This window comes from Triturus cristatus, chromosome 1_1 (genome assembly GCF_964204655.1).
Source record: "Triturus cristatus chromosome 1_1, aTriCri1.1, whole genome shotgun sequence".
NCBI classification, from domain to species: domain Eukaryota; kingdom Metazoa; phylum Chordata; class Amphibia; order Caudata; family Salamandridae; genus Triturus; species Triturus cristatus.
The window spans coordinates 528,777,539-528,791,361 of NC_140579.1; positions in this window are offsets into that span (position 1 = coordinate 528,777,539).

Consider the following 13,823-nt stretch of genomic DNA (forward strand, 5'->3'; position numbering starts at 1 on the left):
GTCTGTCCATTATGGTCCGCTAGCTACCACTGCCTCTTTCCCTTCTGTTCTCTGTTGTCCATGTGCATGGTCCTGTCCCCTCCCTATTGCTTTCTATGGATTGTTGTGCTGCACTCCCGTCCCGCATGACCTGTGTGGTGTATTGTGCTGCTGCAAACCCTGATGCCTGCCCTGTAGGGTCAGTTTGGTGCACTTCTCCATTTCCCTCCTGTCCTCTGTTATCCGAGTCCATGTCCCTACCCCAATTCCTCCTGCCTACCATGATCCAATGTACCATACTTGCGAACATTTTGAACTTGGTGAGAGGGAGATTTTGAAAAAAAACTGGGGTATTGATTTTCCCCTTTGAGTTACATTGAAAAAGAGATTGTAGACAGGAGACAGATCAAATAAAGCCCATTTGAGCTTAAAAACATTGGAAGTTTCCTGGCTGAAACAGGTCTGTTGGCATGTATGGTTGTACTACCACTGCCTCTTCCTTCTGCCCACAATGGTCTATTATATTGCCACAGCCTCTCTTGCCAGTCCTGTATTGTTGGTTTGTTGCCCCTGCCCCCCTTTCCACTGCCCTCCATAGTCTGTTGTGCTGCCACTGCCCTTCCTGCCTGCCCAGTGTGGTCAAATTGTTGCCTCTGCTCTCTCCTACCTGCCTTCAATTTTCAGAGTCCGTGCCCCTGGCCTCTGCCTCTCAACAGTATCCCAATGAACAACTAGATTGCTAACATTCTATATTTATTACAAAAGTGTGGAACGCCTGACGTCATCTTGATGTAATCAAAACTGTAATACCTAGAGCATTTCCTTTCGAAATTACATATATGAGAGGGTCTTATTTGCATCAAAATTATGGTTAGTGCTCTAAAAAACTAAAATGAGGACACATTTTCTGAGTTTTCAAATAGCGACAAAGAACTTTTAAATTATTTGTAATCTTTATGTTTTTTTATCCACTTGACCACTTGATTAAATGTTGCACTTAGGGGAGAGGATGTGGTGTTACTTCCAGAGCTGCAGACTTTGCAACTGGGGAACCAGGTTGGAGTTTCTTCTTCAGCTCAACATTCTGTGATTCTGGTCAAATCACTTAATCTCCCCATGTCTACAACCAAAATGAATTTGATCTTGTGTGATGTAACCAATGCTCATGTAAAGCACTCCAATACCTGACAAGTCTGCACTATATAAAACTGCAAATACACCAAAAATATGTGTTTTGCACACTTCTGTCATTGGGCTACATGTGGGCTACAGATTTATTTGTTATGAAGTTTCCTAATTTCCTCATTTACTGCAGTCTCCTCAGTAGGAAATGCTTTCAGTTTTTTACTTTGATTCCATCAAGAAGGTATTCAGATATGTCACACATTTGCCATAAATTCTGAATGTTAGCACTCTAGTTGCTCATTAGATCACTGTAGTAAAGCTACTGCTCATCACGGAAGTCTGCTGCTGGTATTAAAAGTGCATGTTTCAGTCTGCATATCAGAAATTTTTTAATGAAATAGAAGAGGATTTGAGAATTCACTCAAAATGTGCCCTAATTTTTCTTTCTTCAGCACTAATCATAATTTATATGGCAAAATGAACCCCCTCATTGTGTTCCTTTTTAAATTAAATGTTTTAAGTGTTACCAGTTTATTTCAATCAAGATGGCTTCAGGTGTGCCATACTTTTGTCATAAGTAAGACTGTTAGCGCTCTAGTTGTTCGTTAGAACACTCTGGGACATTCTGTCATTGGGCTATACTTGTGCTACATCTGAGTGATATTTGGGCTACATTTGGGCTCTTTTTTTAAAATGTATTTATTTATTTTTTTATTTATTTTTGTCCTCATTTACCAATTACCCTCATTATAAGAATCACCAGCCACCAAGTGTGTCGCAAACTGAGACAAGAACTCAGGTTCTCGGGCTACCTCGCATACCAGGACACAATTCACCAAATGGCGGAAGATAAATCCATGATGAGGGAAGCTAGTTAGCTTGATTACTCCATCGAAGGATCTTTTCAGCCTGAAGGGGCGAAATCATTGAACAGTGAGACCAGCGTGCAAGATCCAAAGGGTAACATAGGCATAATCATAGGACCCGGGGAGAAAAAAAAAAAAACCCGGCGTTCCTATTTCCAGTTTAACAAAAGGTCCCAGAAAGCCAAATTTTTTTTGTTAACACGTCTAGCCAGGTCCAGCTTGGATGTAATGTATAGGGATGTCAACCAGTCGCCATGTGATGGAGCTGAGGCATCTACCCAAAACCTACAAATTTGACGCCTTGCCAGAAGAATAGCGTAAAAAAGAAAAGATCTTGCCTGGCCCAGTATATCTTCGTCAATGCCAAATATTACCAGTGACAGGGTAATGGGCACGGTGTGATTAAGTATAGACTCCAACGTGTCCTTTATTTTGTCCCAGAAAGTACAGATGGAAGGGCAATCCTTAAACATGTGTGTATCTGACGCACCGAGGAGGTTGCACTTGTTACATCTCTTTCCTGGCTGACATTTTGATAGTCTTAAGGGAGAGAGGTATGCACGGTGAATGGTGAAAAGATGGTTGCGCCTTAGCCAAGCGGGTTTAACTAATCTATGTAAAATATTAAATGAAGTAAGCCATATTTGCTCACACTGTCGCCCCATCTCCTCTGCCCATAGTTGGTCCGGGAGGCTAAAATCTCCATCCACCTCCTTCAAAATACTCCAGTACCAAAAAGTCACCTCTTTACCGCCCGCCTGCCTTACGACAAGCTGTTGTTCCAAATTACTAAATTTACCCAGCGGGACAGCTTTCCTAGCTAGAGCCCGGGCCCAACTATCGAGCTGCATATATTTAAATCTTGATAGCCCAGGGCCGACCTTGTCGCGTAGTTCATCCCATGTCAGCAATGCGTCATTTACCAGCAGCTCTCCCCACCTTACGATTCCAACTTGTTTCAAGGGGGACGCCAACCCATCCCTCAAACACATTGGTGTACCCGGGGAGTCCCACACCAAATAAGACAGCCCTATTTTCTTTTTAATCTGGGCCCAGATTCTGGCCATAGCTTGAAGAGACTTTAATTTAACCTTCTTAAAAAACTTTTGGTCTCCAAACTTAAACATAAATCCCTGAGAGGGTAGTTCCGCCCAAACCAACATGGCTCTAAACATTAAACCTATCGAGGAGTTAGATGGGGCTTTCAGAAGCATTCTAGAGTAAGATAATTGGAAAGCCCAAGCATAGTACTGCAAATCGGGTAATGCCAACCCACCCTTTTCCCTCCTCCTTCGTAATTTCTTCCACGCCAATCTGGTGGATTTATACTTCCAAATAAAAGAATTAATTTCCCGCTGAAATGTGTCTATTTGTTTTGGATCAAAAGCAAGGGGAATAGTATTACATATAAAGGTAAACTTAGGAAGGATGGCCATTTTAACTAAATTAGTTCTACCCAGTATAGATAGTGGGAGATAGGACCACGCTTTTAATTTTTTTTGGCAGTCTTTAAAGACCCGATCCAAGTTGGTTTGCGCTATGTTCCCCACATCTTGGGTGATGTGGATACCGAGATACCTCATTGAGGGCGTCACCTTAAGATGAGTTTATATTCCACACCATTATTTCGGTTTTGCTCGCATTAATCTCGTATCCGGAGATCCGCCCGAATTCTTCTGCACGCTTAATTATGGTTGGAAATACTAAGACCGGGTCAACTGTGAAAATAAGGATATCATCCGCGTACAGAGCTACCCTCCTTTCCCACCCCTCATATTTAAAAGAGGGGATATTAACTTCCTCCCGTAGGACTTGAGCAAAAGGCTCAATATACAAATTAAAAAGAAGGGGAGAAAGGGGGCAGTCCTGTCTTGTCTCCCTTGTAATATTTACAGGTTCTGACAAGGTATTGTTTACTAAGAGTCTAGCAGATGGAGCCTTATACAAAAGAGAGATCACTTGACAAAAATTATCACCGAAATTAAATTTTTTCAGTACTGCAGCCAAATAATGCCAACTCACCCTGTCAAAGGCCTTAGTTGCGTCTAACGTGAAAGTAGCTAACGGCAGAGAGAAGCTAGAGGCAATATCAATGGCCCCAACTAAATCATGCATAAGGTCAGCCAACTGACGGCCTTTTATGAAACCTTTTTGATCTTGATTTATTATTGAGGCTATGACCTTCCCCAACCTGGTTGACATAATAGCCGCAAAAATTTTATAGTCGTTGATAAGAAGTGATATCGGGCGGTATGATCCGCATTCGGTCGGGTCTTTCCCAGGTTTAAGTATCAGAACTATGGTGGCATCACTCCATGATTTAGGAGGGTCATCCCCTTTTAAGAGAATACTATTAAAAAGAACCGTCAGCGTTGGTATTATAGCTTCACTCAAGGCACGATAAAGTTCAGGCTCTACAGATAATGTTTCCTCTCCAAAATGCCTTCAGAGCATCCCAAACAGTGGGAATTGAGGTGGAGCCTAGATTTACTTTAAAAAAAACTTAGTTTTGGCTATAAGAAAACTAATTTCCTCCTCATCTTGAAGGATGGACCGGTCGAATGACCAAGACACGTGTCCTGCCTGCTGGCCAGCATTCAAAGTAATACTAATTGCGGAATGATAAGAGAGGTGAGAGGGGAGATATGAAATCTCCGTTAATGAGTCATTAAGGCAGTAACTAAACAAAGCATAGTCGATTCTTGAGCTGTGCTTGTATTTAAGATTCTGAAATGAGACTCCCGGTTTATTACCCGCCCTCTCCCTCCATATGTCGGCTAGACCCAGTTGTGCCATTATTGATAATAGCATTTGCCGAGATTTAGAGGCCACGCTGGCCCTCGAATTTGGGGACTTATCGAGTTTTGGGTTGAGCACGACGTTAAAATCTCCACACCAGATAATAGGGTCGTTGACATTTAACAAATGATTCCGAATAAGGTCTAAATACGAGGGAACATCTTGGTTTGGGCCATAGTAGGCGACCAAAGAGTATGTACTCTCACCTAATGAGGCTCTTAACATAAGCCATCTCCCACTCTGGTCCTCCTTATGCTCTAATATTTTAACATTGACATTCTTTTTAAAAATAAAGACGATCCCTCTTATATTTGCTGATTGATCGGTAACAGCAAAATTATCAATCCATTTCTGATTTTTTAATATATCCGTAATCTCTGTTTTGAGAAGATGTGTCTCCTGTAAGGCAATGACCTGTGCGGGAGAGTCCCTTAGATATTGTAAAATACGATCTCTTCTAGCCTTACCGTGCAGGCCATTAACATTCCAGGATAAGTAATGCAAGGAACTCATATCAAGCCTGTCGCCCCCTGTAAGCCCCGGGACCCGCTGGCCAAACCTACAACACAAATCACTGCCTCAGAAAACAAGATTATCTGAAGGTAAAGTAGTGACACCTCCCCCTTACCTGCCCAAAAAAAACAGCCAAAGAAGGTTGGCTTTTGAGGATAATTTTGGTTTTTTCCCCCTTTTCCCATTGCACCCAGTGCCCCCATCCCTCTACCCCCTCCCCCCTTCCCCAAGAGAACCCCTCCCAGCTTGGACTGGCTAGCTGTATGGCCAGTTTAAGGTTGTCTGTTCGTCCTACCCCCCCCTAACACACCCGACGATACTAAGACTGCTTGTCGGAGAAATGAGGAATAATGAAGAATAAAAAATCGAATGATGGGAAAAATGAGAAGGCTACACTTCACTTATAACTTTTAGCTTTGCTGTAATATGCATTAGGTGTGTGTTTTTTTCTTTGTATTCTTTTTTTTTTTTTTGTCTCCTGCATATACTATAAATAGATTGTGTTCGTGTTTTCCCCCTTTTTTCCCTCTTTTTCCCATCATTGCTCCCTTCTAATCTAAATGTATTTTCCATTCTCCTTATCCCAACATTTCTTTGTTGACTTTTCCCTCCCTTTTCACCCAACTATACTTACAAGACAACCACCTCCCAAAAAAAACATTTTTTTTTTCTTCTTTATTTCTTTTCCTTCTCTTCTCTTTTCTTTTGAGTTTTTTTTTCTTTTTTTCCCCTTATAAAGTGACCCCAAATGTTATACCTTAATCACTGATACTCTCTCTTTGAGCATCCCCTTTATTTTTTTCTTTGTAATCTTTACACTAGGGCCCTGTATAGGAAATAGATAGATGGTTCCAGCATCTAATACAAAACTAAAAAAAAAAAAAGAAAAAAAGCTGACCCTATACCGGACTTACACCGAATATTACAGCAACCTGCTAAGGTCCACCATCAGAAGCCTTAATAGAGTCCAGTAATTGATCTGCGTCTGCTGGCGATCTAATATTATACATTTTGTTATTGAACATGATCCGCAGAAATGCGGGGAACCTCATTTGCACCGTTGCGCCCAATGATCTGAATTTGTCCATCCTTTGGCCAAGCTCCCACTGTCTCTCCAACGTAGATTTGGAAAGATCGGACCGAGCTTCATAGGATAAATCTGGGCCCTGTAATGATTTGACTTTAAGAGCCAAATTTAAGATCGTTTCTTTCAAGGTATATGTATTGAAGTTAATCAGGATCTTCCTAGGTTTGGTTCTGCCGGGGTTTAGCCGAAAAGGGTCTCTATGTATCCGCTAGATATCTTTCAGCAGAGCCTCCGGTGTCTCATCTAGTTTTAAAGAGTCTTTTAACAAGGAGACCACAAAGGATTTTAGATCGCCCCCTTCTTTACCCTCCGGAAACTTAAGGAGGCGAAGATTGTTACGGCGGGAGTAATTTTCCAGTGATTCAACTCTTTTCCCGCAGAGCGTCCCCTTCCTTATGGAGATCTTGAATCTTTGCCTCTGCTGACACCAAGGTGGCTTTAAGAACCCCCACCGAGCCCTCTAGAGATTCAGTTCTTGTATAAAGTTTGTCAACTTTCCTCTCCAATATTTCACAAGCAGCCCTGATCTCATTCTGATTTCCATTGGAGATCTGAAACCGTTCCTGATCTCTTCCCTCATAGAAGTGAGAATATCTTCTAATGACGATTCCCCCCCGTTCACCACCCCCGCCGCTGCGACCTCACCGTGCATATGCTGTCCCTCTGTATTGGCCGCCTCAACCGGGAAGAACGTTGGGGCAGATGCCTGTGCCGGTGAAAATGAAGAGGCTGGGATAGATTCGGCCATAGTGATGGCTTGGGAAAGAGAAGGGGTGGAGGAAACAAGAGGGCCTATATCTAATACCTGAGGCAGCACATTAAAGAAAGAACGCAGTGAGGGGGTAATGCGACCCACAGTATCGTCCTTTTTCGCACCTCTCAATGGCCCCCTTCTCTGGGATGATCGACACGAATTTGAACCTGGGACTCCACGTTCCTGAACTCTTGCCTTCGGCTAAGACTATGCCTACCCACCTCCTCCACAAAGTCTACATCAGCCACAAGGTTAGGACGTTGTTCTTGCCCGGAGAGCCCCCCCGAACTTTGTTGGATACTTGAGCCTCTGGAACCCTTTCCCTTCACCTTGCCATTTGCTGCCTTCTTAGCCACTTGTTTCTTTACTTGAAGCTTACCAAAAGTCGGGGGAGCACTCACCTTTCCTTTGACTTTATCACCCGCCCTACTTACACCTTCCACCAAGCAGTTTTTATAAACAACCACCTCCGCCTCCGTTGCAGCGCCTCCGTCCTCCGACGACCACGTCCTCTCCGCAGAGTGAAAAAACGAGCTACGAAACGCTGGGCACTGACCGGCTACGGTGCTTGTTCTGCCCCCGCCGCTGGTTACCCGGAAGAGGCCGCGAGACGCCACTCTGCGGCCGCGCCTCAGCTCCACGGCTGCACGCAACCAGCGAGGCAGTGAAGCGGGATAGAGGGGCTGGAGGGGCTGCAAACCCGTACCGGGACACATTGATGGCGTGCTGGTGCTGGTGCAGATGACAGAGTACGCGGGGAAATGCTCCGGTATCCTGGAATCGAGGAGGGGCCTGAAGCTTGTCGAAACCTCCGACCTAACAACACGAAAGAGAAATGTGGTAAGAGTGGGAGAGAGGGTGCGGACACAGACGTGCACACCGCCTAGCCTGCGGCCGCCATGTTCTCCTTCACTTGGGCTCTTTTGTCTCTGGTGGCCATCTTGAGAGATTTATTTGTTATGAAGTTTCCTAATTTCCTCATTTACTGCAGTCTCCTCAGTAGGAAATACTTTCAGTTTTTTACTTTGGTTCCATCAAGAAGGCATTCAGATGTGGTCACACATTTGCCATAAATTCTGAATGTTAGCACTCTAGTTGCTCATTAGATCACTGTAGTAAAGCTACTGCTCATCAGGGAAGTCTGCTGCTGGTATTCAAAGTGCATATTTCAGTCTGCATGTCAGAATTTTTTTATGAAATAGTAGAGGATTTGAGAAGTCAAAATGTGCCCTAATTTTTCTTTCTGCAGCACTACTCATAATTTCTACAGCAAAATGAACCCCCTCATTTTGTTCCTTTGTAAATTAAATGTTTTAAGTGTTACCACTTTATTCCAATCAAGATGGCTTCAGGTGTGCCATACTTTTGTCATAAGGAAGACTGTTAGCGCTCTAGTTGTTCGTTAGAACACTCTGGGACATTCTGTCATTGGGCTATACTTGGGCTACATCTGGGTGATATTTGGGCTCCATTTGGGCTATTTTGTCTCTGGTGGCCATCTTGGGAGATTTATTTGTTATGAAGTTTCCTAATTTCCTCATTTACTGCAGCCTCCTCAGTAGGAAATACTTTCTGTTTTTTACTTTGGTTACATCAAGAAGGCATTCAGATGTGTCACACATTTGCCATAAATTCTGAATGTTAGCACTCTAGTTGCTCATTAGATCACTGTAGTAAAGCTACTGCTCACCAGGGAAGTCTGCTGCTGGTATTCAAAGTGCATGTTTCAGTCTGCATGTCAGAATTTTTTATGAAATAGAAGAGGATTTGAAAAGTCAAAATGTGTCCTAATTTTTCTTTTTGCAGCACTAATCATAATTGCTATGGCAAAATGAACCCCCTCATTTTGTTCCTATGTAAATTAAATGTTTTAAGTGTTACCACTTTATTCCAATCAAGATGGCTTCAGGTGTGCCATACTTTTGTCATAAGTAAGACTGTTAGCACTTTAGTTGTTCGTTAGAATACTCTGGGACATTCTGTCATTGGGCTATACTTGGGCTACATCTGGGTGATATTTTGGCTACATTTGGGCTCTTTTGCCTCTGGTGGCCATTTTGGGAGACTTATTTGTTATGAAGTTTCCTAATTTCCTCATTTACTACAGTTTACTCAGTAGGAAATACTTTCAGTTTTTTACTTTGATTCCATCAAGAAGGCATTCAGATGTGTCACACATTTGCCATAAATTCAGAATGTTAGCACTCTAGTTGCTTATTAGATCACTGTAGTAAAGCTACTGCTCACCAGGGAAGTCTGCTGCTGGTATTGAAAGTGCATGTTTCAGTCTGCATGTCAGAATTTTTTAATGAAAAAGATGAGGATTTGAATAGTCACTCAAAATGTGCCCTAATTTTTCTTTCTGCAGCACTAATCATACTTTCTATGGCAAAATGAACCCCCTCATTTTGTTCCTTTTTAAATTAAATGTTTTAAGAGTTACCACTTTATTCCAATCAAGATGGCTTCAGGTGTGCAATACGTTTGTCATAAGTAGGACTGTTAGCGCTCTAGTTGTTCTTTAGAACACTCTGGGAAGCTGCAGTAGAACACAAAGGAATCAACTGACAGTCTCTGCCCTTGTTGGATGTACATGTTTTACTGAGAATGTCAGACTTCATTCTCACATGACTGAGAAAGATAATGTGAATTTACCGAAAATATGCTCTCAGTTTAGCTTATAGATCACCTTCCAAACCTCTGTGGGAAAAGCATGAGAAAATAGTTTTCTCTCAAACATGATTCATGATATCACAGCAGAAGTCTTTTTCACATGGTAAAATCACCTTAGAACACACCACAATTCCTAAAATGAGTATGGTACCATCAACAAATGATCTATAATGTAACTAAAGTCTTAAAACCTTCTATTAACTGCAATGCTTTTTAATGAGGTGCTATCATGTATATTTGTCCCAAGATGGCTGCCAACACTTCTTGGATGAAGTACTGACTGCCAATCAGATCTCACGATGAGATGTGTGGTTAGGCTCTGCCCAGACATATCTATCTTTTTAACTCTAATTTTCTCAGGAACTACTGAACGGATTTACACCATTTAAGCAAAAGGCACGAGTCTGAACTGAGGACTACCTCTTTGCCAAATTTGGTGTAATTCCGTTCAGCAGTTAGGGCTGTAGCTGCGTCAACAGGTCCTATGGGAAAATGCATGGGGAAAACCTGTTTTGGGACCCCCCTTTTTTCTCGGCCCCCGCTTGACAAATCACTGTGAAATTTTCAGGATAGGAGCGGACCGGAGCTGGTCAAAAGTTTGGAAAAGTTCGCGAAGATTCGTCGATCGGCGCCAACATTATTCCAAATAGAATGTTGCGGATTTTCTATGGAAAATTGGTCCTAACTATAACTGCCTACTGGCGACTTCCAGTAGGTATATATATATATATATATATATATATATATATATATATATATATATATATATATATCAAACACAGTTTGCTCAGCAAAACGAGGGCGCACTCTGACACAAGAATCATCCATCAAGCACTGCAGACGCTTTATTCATTGTTGTTGCCTGACGCGTTTCGGGAGAACATTCCCTTAATCATAGGCATAGTCCCAAAGTCTCGCAATGCTGCAGCAATTAATTTAAATACCCGCCCTCCAATGGGCTCCTCGAATGAGAACCCCAGTGTTTGCTGGGATATGTAGTGCTGCAGCCTACCTTCAACCCAAATGGGATGGGAGAAAAATGTTGCAAACGGCCCTTCAATGAGCCGCAAAAGTGTCCATCAGTGCTTGTAATCCAAGGCTTGTTTGTCCCCACCTATGGAGCAGCGGAAAATTCAGCGCCCCGTGGCCCCATGCAATCCGCTGGGTGGTGCGCCCTCCACGCCCTGAAGCCGGCGCGAAAACATCAAACACAGTTTGCTCAGCAAAACGAGGGCGCACTCTGACACAAGAATCATCCATCAAGCACTGCAGACGCTTTATTCATTGTTGTTGCCTGACGCGTTTCGGGAGAACATTCCCTTAATCATAGGCATAGTCCCAAAGTCTCGCAATGCTGCAGCAATTAATTTAAATACCCGCCCTCCAATGGGCTCCTCGAATGAGAACCCCAGTGTTTGCTGGGATATGTAGTGCTGCAGCCTACCTTCAACCCAAATGGGATGGGAGAAAAATGTTGCAAACGGCCCTTCAATGAGCCGCAAAAGTGTCCATCAGTGCTTGTAATCCAAGGCTTGTTTGTCCATCAAGCGTCTGCAGTGCTTGATGGATGATTCTTGTGTCAGAGTGCGCCCTCGTTTTGCTGAGCAAACTGTGTTTGATGTTTTCGCGCCGGCTTCAGGGCGTGGAGGGCGCACCACCCAGCGGATTGCATGGGGCCACGGGGCGCTGAATTTTCCGCTGCTCCATAGGTGGGGACAAACAAGCCTTGGATTACAAGCACTGATGGACACTTTTGCGGCTCATTGAAGGGCCGTTTGCAACATTTTTCTCCCATCCCATTTGGGTTGAAGGTAGGCTGCAGCACTACATATCCCAGCAAACACTGGGGTTCTCATTCGAGGAGCCCATTGGAGGGCGGGTATTTAAATTAATTGCTGCAGCATTGCGAGACTTTGGGACTATGCCTATGATTAAGGGAATGTTCTCCCGAAACGCGTCAGGCAACAACAATGAATAAAGCGTCTGCAGTGCTTGATGGATGATTCTTGTGTCAGAGTGCGCCCTCGTTTTGCTGAGCAAACTGTGTTTGATGTTTTCGCGCCGGCTTCAGGGCGTGGAGGGCGCACCACCCAGCGGATTGCATGGGGCCATGGGGCGCTGAATTTTCCGCTGCTCCATAGGTGGGGACAAACAAGCCTTGGATTACAAGCACTGATGGACACTTTTGCGGCTCATTGAAGGGCCGTTTGCAACATTTTTCTCCCATCCCATTTGGGTTGAAGGTAGGCTGCAGCACTACATATCCCAGCAAACACTGGGGTTCTCATTCGAGGAGCCCATTGGAGGGCGGGTATTTAAATTAATTGCTGCAGCATTGCGAGACTTTGGGACTATGCCTATGATTAAGGGAATGTTCTCCCGAAACGCGTCAGGCAACAACAATGAATAAAGCGTCAGCAGTGCTTGATGGATGATTCTTGTGTCAGAGTGCGCCCTCGTTTTGCTGAGCAAACTGTGTTTGATATATATATATATATATATATATTTTCACTTAAAAAACCATATCCACCTAACTATAACATGTGTGAAACTTATGGTTTTTTAAGTGAATTTGCAAGGTTTTTTAAATGCTAATTCTTAACTATAACGTGTGTGAAACCTATGGTTTTTTCAGTGAATTTGTACGTTTTTTTAAATGCTAAGTTATGTATGTATTATTATTTTTTTTATAAATTTTTTTTACAATAAACTACGTATTAAATTTTTTAATTTTTTTTATGGTTTTTCACCGTGCGCACGTTGCGCGAACCCCCGCGATTTTTTTAAAAAAAAATTAAAATGTTTTTTTCTGCCTTCGGGGTCCTTCAGGGACCCCCTGACAAAGGCTAGGGGGTCAGGAACTCTCTACCCTGCCCCCTTTTCACGTTCGCCACCTTCCTTTTCCACTCTCGCACTGAAAACAAACAAAATGGCGGCCGACACTTCCTGATTTCGACAGATTCGAACGTTGACTGACATGTAACCACCAATCAGAATTACGCTCGCGCACGTTAGGTTGCACGCACCGTGCGCGCACAGTGCGTGCACGGTGCGCGGCTATAGATATGTATGTGCTTTTAACTGCAATTTTCTCAGGAACTACTGAACAGATTGACTCCATATATGCAAAAGGCACATCCCTGACCTGAGGACTACCTCTCTGCCAAATTTCAAGTATTCTGTTCAGCCGTTCGGGCTGTACCTTCGACTAAAGGTCCTATGGAAAAATGCATGGGGAAAACGTGTTTTGGGACCCCCCTTTTTTATCGGCCCCCGCTTGACGAATCTCCCTGAGACTTTCAGGGTAGGAGCTGAGCGGAGCGCCCCATTAGTTTTGCAAATTTCGCGAAGATTCGTCAACCGGCGCCAAAGTTATTCAAAATAGAATTTTGAGATTTCCTATGGAAACACGGTCCTAACTATAACTAACTACTGGCGACCGCCAGTAGATAATATATATATATATATATATATATTCACTGAAAAAACCATAGGTTTCACACATGTTATAGTTAGCGGAAATTTTACTGATAAAAAACCAATGAAATTCCCCCGTTATAGTTAGTGCAGGCAACTATAACTCACGCGACCGCAATCCTCTGCTGATGCTAATACTGTATTTAGACACTTATTTGCCCATGTCTTCTTCCATACATTTTTAGCTATACATATATTACAAATATTTTTTTTTCATAAAGACACATATGTCATCAGCAGAAGATTGCGGTCGCGTGAGTTATAGTTGCCTGCACTAACTATAACGGGGGAATTTCATTGGTTTTTTATCAGTAAAATTTCCGCTAACTATAACATGTGTGAAACCTATGGTTTTTTCAGTGAATTTGCAAGGTTTTTTAAATGCTAATTCCTAACTATAACGTGTGTGAAACCTATGGTTTTTTCAGTGAATTTGTACGGTTTTTTAAATGCTAAGTTACTTTACGCCATTCGTGGCGTGCGCACCCACTTAACGCAGTTCGTTCCGTGCGCGCACGGTGCGCTTTGCGCACCGTGCGCGCACAGTGAG